The following is a 22,242-nucleotide window of genomic DNA, read 5'->3' on the forward strand; positions in this document are numbered from 1 at the left end:
CACACACACACACACACACACACACACACACACACACACACACACACACACACACACACACACACACACAATCTTTCCTTCACTGTCACATTTGTCTTACAGAGTGTTCAAACACAATAAGCGTGAGCACATGATGAGACGGGAAATGTCAATGTAAGAAAAATCACACTTTTCCATCTCTTGTACTGCTTCTGTCTCCTCCTCCTGTATATTCAGGACAGGTTTCTACACACTGACTGGAGTATGTTTGCTTCTCAGGCCACCTGTGGCTCTCACACGGACATTGACAGATACACTTCTTCTGTTCTGGATTATATCAACATTACCATAGACAGTGTTACAACCCAGAAACAGATCACCATATACCCAAATCAGAAGCCATGGATGAACAAGGAGGTGCGTCTCCTGCTGAAAGCACGCAACACTGCCTTCAGATCAGGTGATGCACAGGCCTACAGCACTTCCAGGGCAAATCTGAAGAGGGGCATCAAAAAGGCCAAGCACTGCTACAAACTTAAGCTTGAGGAGCACTTTTCTAACTCTGACCCTCGACGCATGTGGCAGGGCATTCAGGCTATCAGCGATTACAGACCCAGCCACTCCACCCCCACAGCCACTAATGTCTTCTTCCTGGATGAGCTTAATGACTTTTATGCTCGCTTTGAGAGAGACAGTACAGACACTGCCACCAAGATCGTTCCCTCTACCAACCACTCACCCATCACACTAACCTCCTCTGATGTACACACCGCACTGAGCCGGATCAACACGCGCAAGGCTGCTGGACCAGACGGTATTCCTGGACGCGTACTGAGGGCATGTGCAGAGCAGCTCGCTGGGGTATTCACATTTTTAACATGTCCCTTGCCCAAGCAGCTGTACCATCATGTTTTAAATCCACCTTCATTGTGCCAGTGCCGAAACACTCCAACCCAACATGCCTGAACGACTACCGCCCTGTAGCACTCACACCCATCATTATGAAGTGCTTCGAGCGGCTGGTCCTCTCACACCTCAAGAACTCTCTTCAATCCACACTGGACCCACACCAGTTTGCCTACCGTGGCAATAGGAGCACAGATGATGCAGTCTCCATAGCGCTGCACTCTGTACTCACACACCTGGACAATACAAACACCAATGCACAAATGCTGTATGTTAATTTCAGCTCAGCATTCAACACTGTCAGACCATCTAAGTTAATCACCAAACTTAGAGACCTGGACATTAACACCTCACTGTGTAACTGGATTATGGACTTTCTGACCAACAGACCTCAGCATGTTAGATCAGGTCACATCTGCTCCACTACTGTCACACTCAACACTGGTGTACCACAGGGCTGTGTGCTGAGCCCCTTCCTCTACTCCCTCTTCACCCACGACTGCAGGCCTGTTTATGGATCTAACTCCATCATCAAGTTCGCAGACGACACTACGGTGATCGGTCTCATCAGCAACAACGATGAGACTGCCTACAGGGAGGAGATTCAGCACCTGGCCACGTGGTGCACAGACAGTAATCTGCTCCTTAACACTACCAAGACCAAGGAGCTCATTGTAGACTTCAGGAAGGGAAGAGGTTCACATGAACCCATCCACATCAATGGGATGGCTGTTGAGCCTGTTTCTTCCTTCAAGTTCCTGGGGACCCACATTTCAGAGGATCTATCCTGGACCACCAACACCTCCAGCCTGGTCAAGAAGGCTCACCAGCGCCTCTTCTTCTTGAGAACACTCAAGAAGAACCAGCTGTCCTCAGCTATCCTGGTGAACTTCTATCGCTGCACGATAGAAAGCATTCTAACAAACTGTGTCACAGTCTGGTACGGAAGCTGCTCTGTTGCGGAGCGTAAGGCACTGCAGCGGGTGAAAACTGCCCAACGCATCATAGGGAGTCTACTTCCAACCATTGAGGACATCCAGAAGAAGCACTGTTTGCATCAAGCACGCAGTATTCTTAAGGATTCCTCTCACCCCGCCCACAAACTGTTTTCTCTCCTGCCTTCCGGCAGGCGCTTCAGATGCCACAGGACTAGAACCAGCAGACTGAGGAACAGCTTCTTTCCCAGAGCTGTCTCCTTATTGAACTCTGCCCCCCACTGACACCTGCCCCTCTCACCCACCCCACATTCTCCCCACTACCTTTGCACTATTTAATATTCTTTGCACTACACTGTACATACCCATTTGTAAATGCACATTTCCATTGCACATATACATATAGATTTATCACAGATTTACAATATCTATACATGTCTATTTGTAAATTCCTGCTTCTGTAAACAGCAACCAGTATATTATGTTCATATCTACCTGCAATTTACATTATAGTTAATAGCAACCTGTATATTATGTTCATCTATTTGTACATTCTAATTGTAGTTAATTATCATCTGTAAATTATGCTCACAGTACTTCATCTGTAAATATTATCCATAGCCTCTCCCTGTACATATCCCTAATAAGTGCACTTATAACTTATAAATTATACCCATATCCTGCACTTGCTGCTTATTGCACTCCTGGTTAGACCTAACTGCATTTCGTTGCCTTGTACTTGTACATGTGTAATGACAATAAAGTTGAATCTAATATAAGATGTGTAGCTGCAATCCTCCTGATCAGTTTGACCTCTAAAATAGGCTTCGGTAATCCATGAATCAAGACCTTCAAACTGTGTGAAACAGATGACTCTTTGTTGTCACCTCCTTTATAAATCACAAAGCCCATCCGAGATGACAAGAGATTCTTTTAAGTGACTTCACTGGAATATTCCTTGACAGGAGCAAGAACCTTTGAAGTCCATGAATGAAATATTTATTTATTCATCTGATGTTTTACAAGTGTGCCGTAGATTAACACTTGGAGGGGTGGGAAAGGGTTAGGTGATGTTATTTTTGGCCTTTGGTTTATTTTTATCTAACATTAATATTTTGAAATAAGTAGAAGTTGAATAAATCAGTTATTTCCACCAGTAAAATCCAAACTACGAATAAGTTAAGAATATAAAAAAGTATGTCACAACATGTAACAGTTTGGAGTAACTTTACACACTTTATTGTAATATCATAACTGATACTGAACAGATTTGTTTAGATTTTTTGAGGTAGTATCAGTATGCTCGTCAATCTTATGTGTCATATGCTGCTTCCCTTTTCAGTCAAAGCCTCTTCCTTAAAGAATAAAATATGAAATATCTATGTCAGTTTCAATTAGTGTGAATGACTTCTGGAGCAGAATATGCTTTCGTATCTGTACTCCGTGCCCTAAACCTCTAAATCCTGTTCTCTTTTTCTCTTTCAGGTGTTTCTCTCTGGTGTGGTGCTGTTCCTCTGACTGTCTGAAGAGATTTAAGACGGAGAAATCCAGCAGCAGGTAACTCTACTCAGTCATTAAAGCTGTTTTATTTGGCCCCTTCTTAAAGGATTCAACAGCAGGAGAAATGGAGAATAAACGAGGTAGGCGTCAAAAAAGAACACAGAAAATGGGTGCGTGTCATATTTGATTTCCATGTAGCTTCTAATCAAATTGTAGCATCTTAAAGAGCGTTTCGAACGCCAACCAGGATATGAGCTTCATGTGGATTCTGTTTCCCTCCTCCAAAATCCATCACAATAAATCATGTCACTCTTAGTCACACAGCACAGCTCTGTTAGCACAGATGCGGAACGCTAAAATGGATAAAGAGTCTTCCTGAAAATCAACTATAATGACTTTGGATATAGATTGGGTTTTGGACGGTTGTTCCAGCCAATATTTAAAGTGACCACAGTTGTATTTGAATGCAATACAAGTATTGAACATTTATAAAAAATGCTGTGTGATTGTGTGCTTTGCTTATGCTTTATGCCAAGAAGCTTGGCTCAGGGTTTCTACAAGGCTTAAAACATCTTAATTCGCCCTTCAGCAGGCCTTAAAAGGTTTGAAATTAGAGTAGAAAGTCTGAAATTCATAAAGTCATGGTATTAAATGTTGTATGTGCTTTTTATAAAGGGGTCATGAACTGCCTTTTTTACTATTTTGTACTGTTCTCTGCAGTCCACGTTTGCATCAAAAACATCATAATTTAGAAGTAATAGGCTAGTTTCTGTCCTGTTTTGACCCCCCTCATCAGAACGCTCTGTTTGAATAGGTGTGGAGGATTGTAGACTCAGAAGTAAACGCCCACTGCTATGATTGGTTAACAGTTGTGTATGTTTGACAGCCTACATCCTTCATAGTTGGGCGCTGCTGCAATTTACGTTAAAAACGCATAAAGACTTAGTACAAATCTAACGATTTGTAATAACAGACAAAGCAATAGTGACTACGTAATAAAAACAGTTACTCACACTTGTGTGCTGCGACATTACTGTAGGATCCATTATAGTCAGCACAACATCCTCTTTTAGTTTCAATATTACTGAAAACCCTGCGTCGAATTGTGCCTCGTTTGTAAATGAATTAGCAGTAAAATTAAGTGAACAAAGGACCAAGTTACTGACGTGGTCTGGGTCTTCATTTTAAAAACAACGTTCATCCTCTCTTTCCTAATATTGGAATCAGAAGGAAGGCAATGGAAAGATTGTGTTTTTCCACAACTTGGGTCTGCACAGTGTCTTGTTGTCTCCAGAGACATCTTTATCGTTTGGTTTCTGCGAAGACCTGCATTTGCCTCTCTCGTTAATTTACTTACTACATACATAAATTGGTGGGCGGCACTAAACAGGCAGTGATGTAGAAGCAGGCGTTGATCATCTTCTGCGGAGGTGGTGTTTAAACATCTGCAATAAAAAACAAGATGAGAATATTAAGAAAGCACTTCATGTTTTTGCAGTGTCAGCAGAAGGTCCAGTAAAGGTTATCTCCATTTTTATATTGGACGGGAGCAGAGGTGCTCAAGCCATAAAGGCGCCATCGGATGCAAAACTCACTTTTATTTGTTGTTTGAACATAAATGTGTGTTGCCAGTTTGTGTACACAACCACCCTATAATGATAAAAATCCACCCAGTGGTATTTTTAATCTTTATAAGTAATATCCCCTTTTTCAAATCAAGCCATTCTCAGCATCTTGTCTGTGTGATGTCACACCGACCAAGACCGCTCCCACAATAGTTGATTGACATGGCCATCTTACTTTAGACCCACAGTGACTGAGCTGTAACAGTCCGACCGCCATTGTGTCGACTCCGGTGCAGGGGAAGATAAGAATGTCTCTGATTGAGCGATTGAGGTGTTCTGTTGTTGGATGTAATAATGAACATAGCAGTCGTCATTTATTTACTCCCGACATCTGAGCTAAAGATGCAGAGGATTAACGTTACTTTCATTTTTGAAGGAAATGTGCCAGTCCCCGATTTACATACGTGTCTATGTTTTGCAATCTTTGCAAATCACCTTTTTTTAATAATGCGCTAGTTAGCAAGTTTAACAGATAAAGTAAACAGTACAGCTTGTCACCCCACAGAAGAGAGGGGCGGATTTTGTCAAGGTAAAAAGGGTGTTTTTTACGCTACCACTGAGAAATTTTAACCAAAGTATGTTATAGACTTCTCATTAAGACCCTAACAAACCATCTCAACTTATAGAAAATGGGCATCCAATGACCCCTTTAAGGTTTTTTTATTTATTTATAATTTTTTTGATTGACGTATTGTATTCCATTCAAACTATTCTTTACATTTTCTTTGTGTGTAAACAGATGTGTACAAGACTGGCAATACAAATGTCTTGAAAAGTCTTACATTTACCTTTGAAACTCTGCAGAAACCCTGTGGCTAAACTATATGGAAATGGCAGCAAGTTGTTTGCAGCTTTTTTAGTTCATGTTTTGAAGCCCCAAGATGTTGATTAAATATACTTTCTTTCTTGAGTGGAACACAAAAGAAAATATAATTGTAAATATTGCTCCAGTATTGATTTATTTTTTCCATGCAATGACTGTCAGTGGTGTCCAGTGTTGTTTTGGTCCCTATCGACCTTCATTGTATGGATAAAAACAGATATCCTGTTCTGCAGAAGAAAGAAAGTCATAGAGCTTTGAGTCAACTATAACTTTTTAATTGCACTTTACTGTACTTCTGTTTCCAAGAAGGATTTATAAATACATCATATTTTTAGTTACTCCTAGTTCTCTCAATACGTCTCCGGTGCAATTCACAAGCCATTTAATTAGTTCTCGATAACAAAAAGCACAACAGATTCACATCAAAAGGAGCATAATGACCCCACAATGCCTTGTCAGCTCCTAAAGAACATCGCAAATTATTTATTGTCTCTTTGGCTCATTAGCATGTAGTTTACATCCTTTATAAGAAAGGAAAACATGTGGTTTCTCCTCTCAGAGCGGTTCCCCTGCGGATCTGCAGAGGGAACTTGGCGAGCGCGCATCACCCCAAACACTTCAATGTTATCTTCTCGGCTTCCTCCTCGTTCCCACTGGGACTCTCATCCTCTCTTTGAAGTAGCTGCACTTGAAAAAGACATCTCATGCACGCTGAGAGGAGTAATATAAAAAAACGTCAAGAGGAGATTGGTTTTGGCTGCTCGAGTTAGAGGGATTTGTGGGTCAGACTCAAAAACTGCGCTCAGCAGCAAAAGGATGTAATTGTTGTCGTTGCTCAAAATCAAGCAAGTGCCGTTACGAGAAAAACTTCCAAGCGATGCCAGGAGAACCACCGCGCGCCGTCCGTGCAATGCGGCACGCTGTCTGTCTCTTCCGGCCCCCTCAAAATAGCGAGACCTCCCTCCTCATTTGGTTGTGAAAACATCGCTTAGTCTTGTCACTGTGCATCCTTTCATGCATACGATCTGGCAAACAAGTGGATCTCTCCCCCTATAGCTTGTTTGCATAAATAGTAAATGCTTTAATGCGCACCCTCTCTGCCCGGTTGCTGCTGGCTTCTTTAAATCAGCCTATTTTAGTTGTGATGTTCAGTTGATGTTAATTGATGCCAAGGGTAATGACGGTGCTGGCAGGCACGTTTGTTCTACTTTGCGCCCAGAATCAAAAAGCAGGCTGCAGCTTTCTGCCATTTTCAGTATCTGACACAAGCGATCGTTTTCTATCAGACACCAGGGATTTCATCTGGAATAATATGATGATGCTACAGGCTGTCGTAATGAAGGATTGTGTGATGGAGGCTTGTTTTGGCACGTAACAGCTGGCTGACATAAATTTAGGAAGCCTGCGTTATGATGCATGTTCTGCGATTTGTAGGGGTTGTTTGGGAACTGAATTTATGGATATTAAAAAGTGATGTGGTGTTTTATTGTGTTATGATTGCAGTTGACATTCATTGGAGTTGTAATACTTGGTTGAGCCTTGATGATACTAAGAAGGCAATAAATGTACAGTTTAACAGTGTATTTAGTAATATTGTATATATACAGTTTTTTGTCTTGGTTTTTTTGTTGTTTGATTTAGACTTTTTTCTTAAAAATTTTCTTAACAACTCTCAATTATGACTTTTACTCAGAATTGAGAGATTATGTCTTGCAATTATGACTTTTTCCTCAGAATTACGTGTTTATATCTCCCAGTTCTGACCTTATTACATGCAATCATGAGTTAAGTCAGAATTGTGAGATAAAAACTCACATTTGCAAGAACCCTTTTAATTTTTTTTATTCAGTGGTGGAAACATACTTCCATAAGCTACTTACGTGTTTTCTAAATTGCTAGTGTTCAGTGGTCACTGATTTTGAAAATTTACAAATCACCTTCAGAACATGAACGGTTGTCTCATCCTATGCCAACAATAACACATTATAGAACACATTTTATATATTTTTTATGATTCAAGACGCACTCATTCATATTTATAGAAAGGAGAAGAGAAACCAGCTTGTGATTTTTGTAAGAATGTTTTGACTGTAAAACATTTAAATCGAATGTCCAATTTTAAAAGATATTAGAAATTGTTTTTTTATAAAATGTTTTTTTGTCATTAAATTGAAAGATTCTGTATAATTTTTTATCAGTAATATTGTTGTTAATTCTATGCTTTTGTATAGTGATTTATTTTTTAAGAAATTGTTATATTATAGTAAATAATATACATGCAAATGATACTGGTAATTTTGCTATGAATATAGCCATTGTTGCTGATATGGCATTTTAAAATAAATATAGTAAGTAAAGAACTAATATATTTCTTAATTATATATGTGACCCTGGACCACAAAATAAGTAGCACAGGTATATTTGTAGCAATAGCCAACAATAAATTGTATGGGTTGAATTTATAGATTTTTGTTTTATGCCAAACATCATTAGGATATTAAGTAAAGATCATTTTCCGTAAAGATATTTTGTAAATTTCCTACAGTAAATATATAAAAATTTTAATTTGGATGAGTAATATGCATTGCTAAGAACTTCATTTGGACAACTTTAAAGGCAAAAAAAATAAAAATTTATAAAATATATAAAATAAATATATTATATAATATATTATATAAAATTTATTTATATATATATATATATATATATATATATATATATATATATATAAAAATTTAAATATAAATATAAATATAAATATTAATAATAATAATAATAATAATAATAATAATAATAAAAACATAGAAATCTGAGGATGCAAAAAAATCTAAAATACTGAGAAAATCACCTTTAAAGTTGTCCAAATAGGTTCTTAACAATGCATATTACAAATCAAAAATTACATTTTGATATGTTTACAGTAGGAATTTTACAGAAAATCTTCATGGAACATGATCTTTACTTAATTTCTTTGTGATTTTTGGCATAAAAGAAAAATCAAAAATTTTGACCCATGCAATGTATTTTTGCCTATTGCTACAAATATACCCCAGCGACTTAAGACTGGTTTTGTGGTCCAGGGTCACACATATATATACACATATTTCAGATTTTCAATTAGTCAAATCACAACCAAATATTGTCCTAACAAACCATACAATAATAGAAAGCTAATTTATTCAGCTTTTAGATGATGTATAAATCTCAATTTTAAAATATTGGCCAGGGTCAAAAGGTGCACACATATTTTTTCTTTTTCTTTTTTATACATCTTTTAAATTTTTTTTTATCATCTATTGGCAGGTTTATTTAAAAATAATAGTTTTATTAATACATTGAAAATGTTTAATCATCAAGAGTTCTTCTGAATGAAATTGCAACTCAATTTTATGTAAACATTCTAAATAATTTAATATCCTTATATATGTCTTAATGAGTTTTAAACAAGGATATTTCAACCCATTTTTGCTCATGTCTGTGACATGAGTGCATCAAATCAAAATCAAAATCAAAATGAAGGAATATGTATTTATAGTTTAATGTCATTTTCGCCTGTTTGTGGTGTTTTTCCACAATAATACTATTTCCATTTTAGCCATGCGTTATTTATTGACATATTAAAAAAACGGCATATTAAAATGAAAACGATCTTCATGTACACTGGCATTTTCAGTGCATTTCAAAAGCGATCTCCGTCCACACTACACAAATGAAAACGTTTTCACTCCCCTCAAGAACAGCTGTGCCATCGTTTTCAAAAGTCTCCGTTTTCGAGGGTCGAAAATGCCGGAGTAGTGTAAACAACAGTAGGCGTAACCATAAAAAAAAAAAATGCGTTTTAAAATAAAAAAAATGCACAAGTGTAAACGTAGCCTAAGACACATGGAATATTGTGCATTTTTTTTTCTCTCATAAATTCCCTCAATACATCCATGTTTCTCTGCCAGATATCTTCTAAGGCGTGAAAGGGTTAAGAGTTGTAGACTTGGTTTATGGGTTTATGTTTGCGCCAAAGCCATCGGAGGGGGTTTGGTTATTGCCGGTAATAGCATCATTAGGGGGAGAAGCGTTCCAAACCATATTAAAGCCTTATAGCTGTATCAGTCATGTGAAATGATATGCCTTTGTTACGCCAGACTCAGCCCACCGTTTCATCTACCTAACCCAGAGATATGGCTTTCATTGCTATCGGGCCCGCTGCTGTGATAGATGATGCTGTTTCATGTGCCAACGGAGGCGGATGTCTCTGCTTTTCACTTGTTTTTAATTAGCTTTCCAATGCTAATCAGCATGATTTTATTGAGTCCATCCTCACTTGAAGATGATTTTCCCCTGGTCTCATCTCAAAAACAGATTGAGAAAAAGAAGAATTTTCACTCCGGCACTTGAGTGCGATGATAAATCGCTCGCAGTGAGATCTGTTTCCTGTGTAATTTTGAGATAAGGTGAAACAGTTCGACCCTCCATGCTGAAACTCTGCACGTCAGCCTCGAAGCCGGTGCCCTTTAGTGCGGTTTCACCAAGATGGTGTGAGAAGATATTCTTCCGTCTCTCTCTCTCTCTCTCTCTCTCCGGTATGGAAGGAGCTGAAGGGAGGAGGGAGGTAAGGTATGCACGAGGGGGAAAGAGTTCCTCTCTCCTCAGTTAGGGTCATGTGAGCCGCTTGACGGATAAGCCTTGGTGCGGCGGGCAGAAAGCGCTAGAGGCGCAGTGCTGATTAAAACTCAGACTGCTATCTATCATCTGCCCTCCCCCCCTCTGCCCCGGCCCCTTCCACCCTCCTCCAGCGCCGTCTTCCTCGTATTATTCTCTGGTGTGGGCGCCACGTAACAGATGGGTTTCCCAGAATCCAATATCGTTCGGTGGGGTAAAAGCCATTTGCATGTGCCCATCACCCTCCTACACTTATTCCTTACAGTGTGAGTAGACCTCTGTGTCATGTATCTCTCTCTTTTTCTCTTTCTTTTCTATCTCTCTGTCTTTCTCAGACCAATGTCCTCATTCCTCTTATCTTTTCATGACTTTTCACTCGCTGACGATTTTGCGGAGGTTCTGAGATATCTTGTCCTTTGTTTTTCTCTATCTTTTGGTTGTTTATGATTAAGTATTCAAAAGAGTGTTTCTTGGCATGATAAACAGTGTTTACACGGCCAAATAATCAGTAAACATCGCATACACATTAAAGGAATGTTAAAGGGATTTTTCAGCCAATATTGAAAATTCTGTCATCATTTATTCACACTCGTGTCATTCGAACCTGCATGGATTTATTTCCATATAGACTACAAAAGGAGATTTTCATGACAACCTTTTCATATATTGAGAGTGAATGGCGAACGGGTACTGCCAAAAATTCCAAAAAAAGCACTACAAATGTAGTCCATATGACTTTTTTGCTGTTCCAAGTCTTCATTTCACAGCTTCTTTGTAATTTAATTACTTTCCCTCATGTCGTTCCAAACCCATAAGACCTCATCTTCGAAACACAATTTAAGATATTTTTGATGAAATCTTAGAGCTTTTTGACCCTGCATAGACAGCAACGCAACTGATACGCTCAAGGGCCAGAAAGGTAGTAAAGACATCCAGTCCATGTGACAGCAGTGGTTCAACTGTAATGTTATGAAGCTATTAGAATACTTTTTGTGTGCAACCCCCCCCCCCCCCCCCCAAAATAATGACTTATTTAACAATTTCAGCAATTTAACAATTTCTTCTCATCTGTGTCACTCTCCACCACACGTTTACGAGAGTACCATGATGCATGAAATAGTTATTGTAAACATGTCTGAAGAATTTAACAGAAAGAATAACTTGGAAATTTTTGCCCAGCCTCATTTATTCAAACCAGAATATACAGACAATGAATTAAAGGGATAGTTAACCCAAAAATGAAAATTTAATGTTTATCTGCTAGGGCTGGGTATTGTGACCAATTCGGCGATTCGATTCTTATTTTTATGGTTTCGATTCGATTTCGATTCGATTCAATATTGATTAGCTATCAATATTTCATTTAAAATGTTAATTTTGCAGACATGGGATCCATATTTTGATATAAATGCTGGTAACTGAAATTCTGCACTTAAGTTTATTACTGAAATACACATCTACATTAATAATAGGGTGCACACAGTTGTTTATTTTAAACAACTTTTATTTTAAATGAACACTGTAACAAGAAGTCATAAATATGTGCATCCATTGTACACCATGTAAAAAAACTGCAAAATGCACATTACTGTAAAAAAAAATAAAAAGACTGTAAATGTGCAACAGTGAAATCTATTAAGAACTTCAAACATGTTTAAGAAATAAAACATTTTTCTAAATTCAAAACGTTCAAAACAGGCCCATCATAAAGCCCTTGTCTGCGTATACAAAACATTCTAACTGTCCATACAACTAACAGTTCTTAACTACAGCCTAATCGTTTTTGATCACCAGATTTAAAAAAAAAAGCAGCTGATGGTGACACCTTCAGGAGGAGAGGTGAATATTCATATCCGCTTACATGATGCACGCGCATTAAGAATCGATTCGGGGATTTCCTGAATCGATATCATTGCGTTAAACTGAAGATCGATTAAAATCGGAGAATCAATATTTTTTTACCCAGCCCTATTATCTGCTTACCCCCAGGGCATCCAAGTTGTAGGTGACTTTGTTTCTTCAGTAGAACACAAATGAAGATTTTTAACTCCGTTAACCGTTGCAGTCTGTCAGTCATATAATGGCAGTCAATTGGATCCATGGCTTTGAGAGTCAAAGCAAAAACATACACAGTCAAAACCAAATTAAACTCTGCGGCTCGTGATAATAGATTGAGGTTGTAACACACGAAACGATCGGTCCTGAGCGCATTCACAACAGCCGGCGGGTGACGAAGAGCAAGCAAGCATAACTTCAGTCGATCAGGCTCAAAAGTTGTGAGTCCGTGAAAAGTCAACACGCAACGCACAAGCAAACGTAATCTTTTAGTTTTTAATCAGTTGCAACAATCAGGATAAGCACAAGTAATTACCATTTTGAGTAGCCGTCTGGCCACAATGTAAACAATGAGTGACGTATTCGCATGACAGATCGCTTCCGCACATGCGTCTACTATGCCAGAGCACATTGACGCGTTATGCGCCGACTGTTGTGAACGCGCTTAGGACAGTTGGACATTGCGATGGATCAGAGGTAAAAAATGATATAAATACTGTTCAGTTTCTTGCACAGACTGATTGTTTCGGGTGTTAAGACCTTAATGTATCGTCACGAGACACAGGGTTTAATTTGGTTTTGTCTGTGTATGTTTTTTTTTTACTCAAAGCCGTGGGTCACATTGACTGCCATTATATGACTGACAAAGTGCAACAATTTGAGTTAAAAATCTTTGTTTGTGTTCTACTGAAGAAACAAAGTCAGCTACATCTTGGATGCCCTGGGGGTAAGCGGATAAACATCAAATTTTCATTTTTGGTTGAACTATCCCTTTAAGAGAGATGGACGTTCTATGTCATGTGACGAGTCGGCTGCCTCCCCCCTAAATATCATCACCACCCCGTCCCTTATTCGCCGCCCTTCTCCAGGCTCCCGACGGGAGTGGGTGTGTAGGGGAGAGGAGGGGCGAGAAAACATCCCGGGCTGGCGGCGTGTGATGGGGAGCACCTGAATGGAATGAAGCCTCATCACTGCCGCTGTTTAAATGCCGAGCGTGCCTCTCCTCAGGAGACCGGCCTCTTCCCCCGTGCATGCACGCTGGTGTCCTCGCGGGTCCCGGAAGGGGTGAAGATGGAACCAGCGCCGCTTGAGGATAAGCTGCTGGACCCGCGGTCCGGCCGAGAACCGCACCATTGATGGCCGACGGGCCAGGATGCCGGGCCGAATTCCCCCCAGGAAGCACCGTGAAAGCTCAGAAGGAGGTTGAAGCCGCAGGAGATGCCGCCGCCCCCTAGCGCCCCGGTCCCAAGCGGGGGAGCGTGTGCGGCCGCCGGACTCCGCCCCTTTCCTGGACCCTTCCCTACCGAACACTGCCCTCCTTCACGTTACCCCTTCACACGAGGACACCAGATTCCCCTGTTTATTTTGGACACTATTATTTCCCGTTTGGACACTTTTCCTTTTATTTTCTGTTTAATAAAAGCCTCTCCGAGGCCTGACGCCACACCCACTGTGTCTGTCATTCGTCCCTCCCGCCACAGTCAGAACACCAGTATTACTCTATTTTTGTGTATACACCACAGTTCTAAAGCTTCACTAAGATTTTATTTAAAGAGCAGGTCATATGGGTTGTCGAAAAATGTATTTTTATGCATTTTGTAGCATAGCTGTCCTTCAATGTAAAGAGTCTGCGAAGTTGGTAATCCAAAAAGTGCATGATAATTAAAGATACTGTCTCTCAAAAGAAAGAGTTAACGAGTCGTCATATTTTTTAATATTCTGCCTGCTACTGAGCTACGTCATTAGGTAACATATTAGTATAATCCCCGCCTGCCAGCAAAATACGAACACTCTGACCTGCCCACAAATACTTCCGCTAGTTAGTGGGTTTACATCGTGTCGAGAAGACGCTGTGTTCTGTGCTGTGAAAGCAATTTTTTTTTGTTTTCACTGATGAAAAATGAAGTGAAGAATCAGTGGTTAAAATGAATTTTTTTTCCACGATACCACAGGAATTCAGTTTGAACCTTTTGTTGCGCTCGTCATTATACCGAGGACTGCTTCGCTAATCTTGGAGAGTTTAGCATCCGATTCACTAAACGCAATGCTTGTCCATAAAAAAAGAAGTCCATACCTTTTTTTTTTTTTTTTTTTTTTTTTTTTTTTTGGACCAACAAGCATCCAAAAGCGTCTGCACCACAACTTGTAAGAACGGTTGATACGTTATGCGTACATTTTCAATTGAGTGCTCCAAATATCAAGTTTTTTCGTGCTGATATATGATGTATACCTAGTGCAGCTTTGGGATTCCAGATAAACCACGATATTACTGTACTGAAATAGTTCTAATAATTCGCTGTGAACCCAGAATGTGTCGATTAATGTAGAGTGTCGTTGCTCTAATGACTTCATATTTTGGTTTACAAAATGTATTGTTTCATCAATTAGTTACATTAGCACTTGGCTAACCTATATCACAACAGACTTGGCCAGCTGACCAATCAGAGCAGAGTAGGTGGAAGGGAGGGGTTTACTGACCTTGCATCGAACTAAGTGTTTCGAAATCACTGCAAAATGATTATAATATTAAATGTATATTGTGAGTGTATATACATAGTAACATTTTAAAATGAAAATGTAACAAAATGTACCTATATTTTAACAAATAATTTCTGTTGTTTCTTGTTCATCAAAGAATTCTGAAAAAATTGTGATATTGTGTTGCAATATCCACAAAAAAAACACTGAAAGCATTTTCAGCATTAATCATAATTTGAAATATTTTTCTGAGCAGCAAACCAGCATTTTAGAATATGATACTGAAGACTTGAGTAATGGCTGCTTAAAATTCACCTTTGTCATCACAGAAATAAATTACAGTTTTTAAAATACAAATTTGTTATTTTAAATTGTGACAATATTACAGTTTGACTATATTTTTGATCAAATAAATGTAGCTCTGGTGATTTTGAGAGAGTTCAAATCTTAATGGTCGCAAACTTTTGAATATTAGTATACACACATGTGAATGAGATTTCAAATCTGTGATAACCTATTCAATAAATAACAACATAAATGTGTGGCTTTCTCAAACAAACCCTTTGTAGGACTTTAGAAATGCTTTTGTTACCATTTTATTACCAGTCAGTATTCTTTTTTTTTCTTCCCCCCGCCCCTACATTACTAACAGTCGTCTTCAGAGGGATCGTAGTAAAACAATCATACTGTCACAGTTGAAAGCAAAGCAATTGCCAGGAAAAGACAAAAAATAGTAATGATAATAGTAGTAATAAATAAATAAATCAAAATGCAACAGTTCAAGGCACCCAGTAATATCATGTTCATCTCAATTCAGTCCATGTCTCTGCTCTCAACTTTCTGATATTCAACATTCTTCGTTTTCTAATGAAAGATAAGGCTTTCGAATGACATGGGCGTGAGTAAATGATGACTAAATGTTGATTTTTGAGTGAATATCCCTATAAGATATTTCAAATTTCAGGATATTTATTTGCAAATAAATACATTTTGTTAATGTGTACCAGTTTTTCATCTCTGTGCAGCACGGTTTGCTCTTCCTAGGGGGATTTATCTAGATGGATAGAGGCACTTTTATGGATTAAATTCATTTTACATTAAAAATTGTCGGCTGCTTTTGCAAAATGAGGAAGGTGATAATTTGTGTAGTTAGGGCACCAGGTCAAGAATTTGGTTTCTGCCTCATTCTGTGTGCAATAAGGGCTCAGCATGCCTCTTTGTAGCCAGTTTCGCTCACTCTCTCTCATTTTCTGTGTCCTGGTGGCCTGATTTTGAAGCCCCTCAGTAATAGGATTATGTGTGCCATGGCTGACTTTGTAAGAAAGGGAAAAGCAAAAAAGAGATGTCAACACACACTGTTCTTGATGGACACAAATGGAAAGACCTTTGAAAAAAGATCACCTAGTAACAAGAGGACACCCTTGGGTTTCTAGGAAACAGTCTAAGTGGGAGAACACAGAAAAATAGGCCTAAGAGATGTGTAAGACAAAAGTTTTTGTTACCATAGAAACAGCCTCAGTTTACATCTATATGGTCTATATATAATCACATTCACCCATATAGTTAAGCATGTATAGAGACAAATATAGTCTCTTTCATTCTCACTTCCTTTAATTTATACAAACACCTATAATTAGGCCGTATCTGACTCTACAGTGTGTTTTTGGAGATGAGCTATAGGCTGTGTATTTTCTTTTCTTTCATCCTTTTGTATGTTTTTGTCCTGTCTAATCCATCACTTCTCTCTGTCTTATATAATGGACCCATATACCCTTTCTCGAAGCATGCAATCACATTAAACATTAAACAGAAATCGAGTATTAGTTGTACCAGTTTAAAGTTTGTGTCTTCATTATAGGACATAGATATGCAGATCTTTATTCCTCTGTTAAATAACAACGGGAGCTTTGGAATTTGGGACACATTCTTATCTTTGATGGATGCTATTAATCTTACTGACCACCCGCAGATAAAACACACACACCATCCAGCCGGTAACCTTTTCTCAAATACCAGGTGTGTGTGTGTTTCTGCTTGTGTGTAGATGCTTTATTTCATAAAAGTAGAGTTAATTCTTGAGTTCCACTTGAGTGACATGCTGCTCCATCATCTTGTTCCCTGGTATCCATGTGGTTTTTATTCAGCCATAACTTATGTCTCTAGAACCCTTTGTCTGAAACATTTGTTGATTAAAGCTGCAGTCTGTAACTGTTCATAATTTAGTGAGGTACATCATGAATGCATTTTCTAAACCGTGTTTTTGGCTTATCCTGAATCACTAGGGTACACCTATAAGAAGTTTTTATATTCTGACTATTTTAGACGGAGTAGCCCAGTATCTGCATAATGCGTCATAGACATAAACAGAAAGAAGTATCTCCGGCTACAATGTTCTTCTGCAAGACTCATGCAGTTCTATTTATTAGCTGCTAGCGCGCCAAAAGCTATGGACTGCAGCTTTAAATATGCCATGTCAAATTTCCATTAAATGATATATACCGCAGTATTTATAAGGTTCTTATGGGAATATTATAGTATTATCATAAGGAATGCAAAATTTTATTAAAATTGTTTTTATTTTATTTAGTTTTAGTATGGACCCTTTTTACAAGACTGATGAGGTGTTTCAAAATATGTGTGCTTTTATAACACTATACTTTGTATTATATCACCCTTGCATTAAATAATAATAAAAAAAAGCTAACGCTAATATGAGAGTGTTTTTAATGCAGCGTCTATGGGAGAGATGGTAAATTTGACATTGTTCTCTCTTTTGACTGCCGTTATCAGTTTTTCTAAAAAAAAAAAAAAAGTTAGGAATGCAAAAAATATATATTTGTGGTACTCTGACATTCACTGTTTTTGAAGTTAACCCTACTATGACAACTTCCGCTGCTGAGAAACCTGGAAATGTGAAAAAAAATCTATTGTATATTATAATGTTGGGATGCCTAAATTCACACATTTAATTTAATTTAATTTTTAAGATTTAATTTTTAAGATTTAATTTTTTTGACAGGATAGATATTATTATTTGATAGGATTAGATATATTTTATTGATAGGACAGTAGTGAGACAGGGAACAAAGTTTATTTTGTTTTATTATTTTTTTTTGACAAAATAATATATTTTAATATCTACATTTGATCAGTTATTGACTATAACATAAGCATTTTAGTTAGTTTTACATTTTATGTAAAACTAATACCAAAATATATATACGGTACTTCAAAGAATACCATAGTATTACCATAAGTGATGCACAATATTATCAGTATTTTATCAGTTATTGGATTTAATTTCATTTTTATTGTGATTTTGTTTTTCATATTGCACGTTGTGATGCCTAAATTCACATAATTAATTTTAGTTTTTGTTTTATTCATTTACTTATTTAGACAACATAGTAAAGAATTTTTAATATCTGCATGTTATTGGTTATCAGCTTTAAAGGGATAGTTCACCTAAAAATTTAAATTCTGTCATTAATTGCTCACCTTATGTTGTTTCAAACCCGTAAGACATTTTTTTTTTTAATCTTTGGAACACAAATTAAGATATTTTTGATTAAATCCGAGAGCTTTCTGACCCTGCATAGACAGCAATGCAACTGACACGTTCAAGGCCTTGAAAGGTAGTAAGGACATCAATAACATAGTCCCTGTGACAGGAATGGTTGAATAAAGTTGTTAGTAAAGTTGTTTCTTGTAGCTTCATAAAATTACGGTTGAGGCACTGATGTCACATGGACCATTTTAATGATCTCCTTACTTTTCTGGACCTTGAATGTGGTCAGAATGCAGGGTCAGAAAGCTCTCGGATTTCATCAAAAATATCTTAATTTGTGTTCAAGGATGAACAAAGGTCTTACAGGGTTGGAACGACATGAGAGTGAGAAATTCATACAGAATTTTCATTTTTGGGTGAACTATTCCTTTTACATGAAATAAGCATCATGGAAGTGTACAAAAATCATGGCAACGCATGTTTTTGTAAGAATAGGGCTGCTTCTGGCATGCAGGCTGCAAATGCATGTGAATAACCATCATGTGTGTATCTATAGATCAAGCCTTTCTTCCTGTCTAATTGAAACGCTCCCTTGGCGCGCTCTGTATGCATGACGTACACGTGCATTTAGCTCTCTCACCCTCATAAAGGTGATAGTCCTCGTTTAGTGCGTAGATTTATTACCTCTGCTCATCTCATACCTATAGTAATGACCTTTGAAACTACCACCCCTCTCTCCTCTCGAACCCTCCCTCTCTCCCACTTGTCTCCTTTACCACATGTCTGCAGTCTCAATTCATTTCCCTTCATTTCATTTGGCTGTCTTAATGGACGAGGGGAAGGGGAAATAGAGCCCATTACTGGGCTATGGACTTTCATCATCTCTCTCGTTCTCTGTCTGCCCCCCCCCCCTTCTCCCCCACCTCTCTCTCTCTCTCTCTCTCTCTCTCTCTCTCATGGCTCTCTAATGGCTAATGCTAATGAACAGAGACATCTTTAACAAAAAGACATTGAAGCAAAAAACAACCTTCTATTTCAGAGAGGAAATTGTGTTTTACGGTTCTCTCTCTCTTTCTGTGTGTGCGCACTTTATCTGAGAGTGGTGCTTGTAGACACGGCCATACCAAGTACAATGTATTGACCTCTGGCCTTGAACAAATGCTAATCAATGAGTCCAGCAGTCCAAGTCCAGGAAGTCCCAGGGGACGGCATTCAAAACCCCCTCCGTTTGTGGTCTAGACAGCGGCCAGATTCTTCAGGAGTCATTTTTACTCTAAACTTCCATTGGCTGATTCAATGCAACCACTTACTCCTTAAAATCTGTCAGGATGGTTGCCAGTTCCCTTTATTTTTTCCCTCTGCTTGCCTTGCAGTCTGTTTACACACCCTGTTCTTTCTTTGAAAGTTTGCCAGATCCTCTTACTTTTTTACTCCCCTGTAATGTGTGGTCCGTTTCCAAGGGCTGTTGGCCTGACATTTCTTGCAACACACTTAAGTGTCCCCAGAGGAGTTTTCTCATGGAAAGAGTGCCACTTTCACTCTAATATTCCTCCCCTCACACATAGTTGTGTGTCTGACTGTACCTTTCGGCTGCATACGTGTACTGAGGGAGTTTTCATATCTATATGTGTGTGCGGAGTGTCGGTCAGATTAGGGAGTGTTTTATAAGGGCGGTTTCTTCCCCAGTGGTTTTGGTTTGTTTGTAGCATTAAAGCAGTCGGCCCAGACGATGTATTTTATTGTGTGAGTGTGTGTTTGAGTATTTTTTTTGTCATCAATGATACTTTCAAACCCTAGAAAAATAAGAGATGACTATAACAATTTTGTATTTGTATTTGCTTTTGCAGATGCACTGATATTAAAGTTGTGGCTGATTATTTTTAAGTTATGGCTATACCGATAAATTAATTAAATGAAATGAAAAAAGAAATTGAAATGAAAAAAAAATTTAAAAAAAAAATCAAGGTTTCCACAAAAAATATTAAGCAGCACACCTGTTTTCAATATTGATAAAAATTTAAATTAATAATAATCTTACACAATATTACTGTTTTTCTTGTATTTTTATAAAATAGAGTCTTCTTTCAAAAAAGATTAAAATATCTTACTGACCCCAAATTTTTGAACCACAGTATATGTACTAGGGGTTGTCTGATATGTGTGTTTTTTTTTCAGGGCTGATGTCGATATTGATTATTACAGATCAATTAGACTGGTAACCGATATTTTGAACCAATATATATGTCTGGTGTAAAAATTAAAATTAATGTCAAAATTAAGAATAACAAGGGATATTACAAAAAAAGTCTTTAAATTATTTTAAAATATTTTATCAGCAAATCGGTTTTGAAAAAGACAGATACCGATAACTTTAAAAATGCTCAATATCAGTACCGATAATTGGTCAACCCCTAATATGTACTGAATACTTGAAATTCTTTAATAGAGAATTTTGGACATGTTTTCAAGTTCTGCTTTACTGTGTGCAGTGGATATATACACTCTAAAAGAAATCTGTAAAATTTACAGTAAAAAAAAAAACGGCAGCTGTGGTTGCCAGAATTTTACAGTAAAAATACAGTAGCAATGTTTTAAGTTTTGCGGTTTTAGCTTAAATTTACATTTAAATACTGTAATTTCATGAACTGATATAATGTTAATGTACCAACCTATTGGAGTACTGAAATCTGTTTTGTACCTTTGTGATACCCTGATATCCACTAAAAGCAGGTGGTGATGAGAAAGTCACATGATGAAGTAAAGCCTGTCACTAGCAGTTTTTAAACATTAACATATGTAGAAGGTGCACAGTGTCATTCACGCAAACACTAAACACCATCATGGTAACACACATGAAAGTGAAATAATGCAATAAACATGAATTTAACAACATTAGATGTAACATACAACCCTAATGTACAAATCTGATAAGAAAAAACTAAGAGGAAACAGTTATTTCAACCAAAAAAACATATTTTAAAAATGCAATGCTGGGAATTCTGAGAATGTAAATTACGGTTATTCACTGTAAATTTTAAGGTTTTTTCACTTTCGAAAACGGTATACTACCATAAAATTACATGCAATGTCCAATACATTTTTTCACCATATATAGCAGGGGAGCTTACCGTTAACCATTTTAACAGGTTTTTACTGTAGCATTTTTTTTTTTTAGTGTATTAATAGGTGATTCTGTTGCAGGGTTGTAGTTTGGGATGATAATATACATTAAATATTGTTGACAGTTGCAGTCTGTACCACTGCTACAAAACTGTTTTACTGGCTCTGACATTTAAGTCATTCATTAGTGCAAATATGTGAGACATGGACCAATGCCACAGGCAACTACGGAAAGTGAAAGGGAAACACTGTGTGTGTGTAAGCTCCTAAAGTAGGTCCACGTGTCTCTCCCAGTTATGCTGAAATAGCAAAGGTCAAGGTTCCTGAATCTTAGGCCACGAACCTTGACCTTTTGTTATTGCACATTTCCCTCAGTCTGCCAGATCTTCTGTTCTCTCACACACAGCCTCAGTCTCTGTATTCTCATCATTGCCTCAAGATATGCCATTTCTGTCCCCCAAAAATAGTCCCCATGTTCAAAGAGACAACCAACAGCATGTTTTAATATGCGTACATGTACACAAACATGCAGATTTCAACAGATATACATCCTACATGTGTTCAGATAAACACACACACATACAACTGCATTAGAAATCATGTGGGTGCTGGTTAAGATATTGAAGTTAAAATATGTATAAGATGAGATTGCTTGAAGAG

The 22,242-nt window shown here is 37.8% G+C and overlaps 1 protein-coding gene across 1 annotated transcript in view; it reads left to right on the forward strand.

The window, feature by feature from the left end:
* Positions 1-22,242, forward strand: part of rarab (retinoic acid receptor, alpha b) — a 171,003-nt gene that overhangs the window by 32,881 nt on the left and 115,880 nt on the right. The window contains exon 2 of the mRNA XM_073839960.1: positions 3,306-3,377. The gene's annotated coding sequence lies outside the window, so the exon portion shown is untranslated. The remainder of the gene's footprint in view (positions 1-3,305; positions 3,378-22,242) is intronic.

This window comes from Garra rufa, chromosome 1, assembly GCF_049309525.1.
Source record: "Garra rufa chromosome 1, GarRuf1.0, whole genome shotgun sequence".
NCBI classification, from domain to species: Eukaryota; Metazoa; Chordata; class Actinopteri; order Cypriniformes; family Cyprinidae; genus Garra; species Garra rufa.